General features: G+C 44.1%; 1 protein-coding gene across 2 annotated transcripts in view; it reads right to left on the bottom strand.

Moving 5' to 3' along the window:
* LOC107661448 (bromodomain-containing protein 1-like) overlaps window positions 1–1,619 on the bottom strand; it is a 19,483-nt gene extending 17,864 nt beyond the window's left edge. For both annotated transcript variants that reach the window (XM_016451033.1, XM_016451034.1), the window contains exon 1: window positions 1,259–1,619. The gene's annotated coding sequence lies outside the window, so the exon portion shown is untranslated. The remainder of the gene's footprint in view (window positions 1–1,258) is intronic.
* Window positions 1,620–2,615: the final 996 nt, after the last annotated feature.

Here is a 2,615-nt window from a genome sequence, read left to right as displayed (position 1 = left end):
CTGTGGATCGCCGGATCAGCTTTCACCGTGGACGAAGCGGAGTCCAGCCCGGGGTCGTCCCATGTGGTTGCCGCAAGCCCGCCGGACGCTCCTTCGTCGAATCCGCCGGCCACCGCTCACTCAAGCCCGGCGTGTGTGACGCTGTGTGTTTCGTTGTGAAAGCGCCGCAAGCCCACCAGCCGCGCCTTCGTCGAATCTGGGAATCACAGTATGGTAAGGGGCGTAACATTTCCGTCACACGCTTGAGGTATTCAGCCAGTCACAACGCACTGGATAGCTGGCCAATCACAACACACCCCGCTTTTTAGACCGATGAGCTTTGTAAAAATCGAAGCGTTTCAGAAAGGCGGGACATAGAGGAGCAACAATAACGTACATTGTGGAAAATAATGTGTTTTTTTAACCTTAAACCGCATAAACACATTGCATTACACCAAATACACAACATAATGTTATTTTTAGCAACGTCATATGACCCCTTTAAGTGGTTTGGATTCTCATTGGCTGTCAATGTTTTTACCGTCCATGAGCTGGGAAAACCCTTCTGCAAGTGATTCCAATGGTATCCTTCCTTTGGGTTTTTATCGTTACATTTGTGTGGTGGATTTCATAAAGAACGATTTTTAAAACTTTCTAGTTAACGTCCTTGGTGTGAACAGGCATAATTTCAAGCACACATCCCATCTGGTATCCATAGCAACCTAAAGCCAAGTTGGCATGGAAACAGAAAAAAAGCGCGTGCGCTTGTATTTTTGACAATATGTACCGTTTCTCATTTGACTTAAGTTACTTATTTTATTAAAATGTAAAAAATAAATCAATAACACAACAATATAGAACGTGCTTGACAATTTGCGTGATGTTCATTTTATTATTTTTATTTAAACCCCTAACTGACGTTTTAAGCTCCACAATCTGACACATTAACCCATTTAACTAAGCAACTGGCGTTTAACAGATAACAGCCATGGTTTACATCCAAGCTTTTGTTTGTTTGAGGGGGCAGGGCATAACAAGGCCACACACACTGGACTGGAAAGAAAACACACACAAACTGAGCAGCAAGGACACACACTGGATCCGGCGGCCTGCTGGTGGCTGTGCTAGTGAGCTAATGCTGTTTGGAAAGACCTAACGACATTACTGCAAACATGGCGTCAAACAAAACAACACACGCACTGTAAAACGTGAATGCAAACGCCCTTTAAAGCCGCAAATATATAAATTAACCCCCAGAGACACTGTGGTTCGTTCTTACCTTCGCCGTCGACGTTCAAAGAATCTTTAAAGGCAGTACGGCCGAGCTAAAAGCAGCAGCGCTGTGGCCTACTGAACAGCAGTAGGTTTAATCCGCGCACGAGCCGCGCTACCGTCCACCAGCCGCTTCTCCGTTGTATTCCAAGTGTAATATGAGGTATCCGTAACGGTCTGCCGGATCCAAAAATAAGCATTTAAAAGCCGGAGTCACACGCTCAAGACAACAGCAGCTCGACCATACTAACGGGCCTGTTTTCGCTCGTTATTGGGCTGGCCGTATGGGCACTACGCTAACAGGCTAGCTCGCCTCTCTTCCCCCCACAACAATGCGGCTGCAGCTCTCCATCGCCTTACGGAATGCGTCATCACGCACGGCGCCATACGCGCAACGTCACTACGTTTCGCGTCAAAAATAAGGAAGTGGGCGCAAGGCAGCCATCAGTAGCTTGTTTTTAGATGCTGTGTATTGTGTGATCTAAGTTGTTCAGTTATTTATTTTGTTTCTCCATAGGCCGCAGATTACATAGGAAATACAAAACAAAACCTGTATACTCTATACCTGTCAAATAATATATCTGCTAAATGTAAATGTATACCTGACATTTAAGGGTCTGTACCGAAAGAGCGCCACTTGGAACCTCTAGTTCCGTTGTTTCTCAACGGGAGCGTTTGGAGAGCATCGGGGGGGTGCTGGAAGCAATATGTTTGAAAGGGAGGCGCTGAGGGGTTCTTGGGGGTGTTTGGTTAAGGCGAGTTTACACCAAAGATGTATGAGCTGAAACTTGCAAAAGAAAGTGGTCTGCCACATCCTAACGCCGTCTCTACTGTACACTGGATGCATCAAAGCGCACATTCTATATCCGTTTGTTAACTTGTCGGTAGCGTAAGCGAGTGGAGTGCGGCAGAGAACGCGGCATCCGTTTATGTAGCGCTCGCGCTCAGGTACTGAACGACTGATTATAACTGGATCTATGATTAGAAATCACCAACATTATGATTAGAAAAATTAATGTGAATGCTTTTTGTTTGCTGATTGGCTGCGGTTGGTTTGAATGCCAAATTTCAAGAGTTTATTCAACGCTCATAAATATAGCCTAATTTATATTCACGTAGCTTTTTTGCTCCTTGGGAAACTAATGATAATGGTATTTCAAGTCCAGTCAAATCAAATACATGTCATGAATGTTATGTGGCATTCAATGACATATTTTTTTTAATTATTTATGTGCTACTGTGGGCTGTTATATTTGGGTTAAAATGCATGCTTTTAATATAGGTTATATTACAAATAAAATATAGCCTATGCTATACAGCACCATTTGCTCCTTGGGGAAACTGGTGATAGTGGTATTTAAAGT

The sequence above is a fragment of the Sinocyclocheilus anshuiensis genome, unplaced genomic scaffold (genome assembly GCF_001515605.1).
Source record: "Sinocyclocheilus anshuiensis isolate Anshui unplaced genomic scaffold, SAMN03320099.WGS_v1.1 scaffold491, whole genome shotgun sequence".
NCBI lineage: Eukaryota > Metazoa > Chordata > Actinopteri > Cypriniformes > Cyprinidae > Sinocyclocheilus > Sinocyclocheilus anshuiensis.
This window is presented reverse-complemented; position numbering and strand designations above follow the sequence as displayed.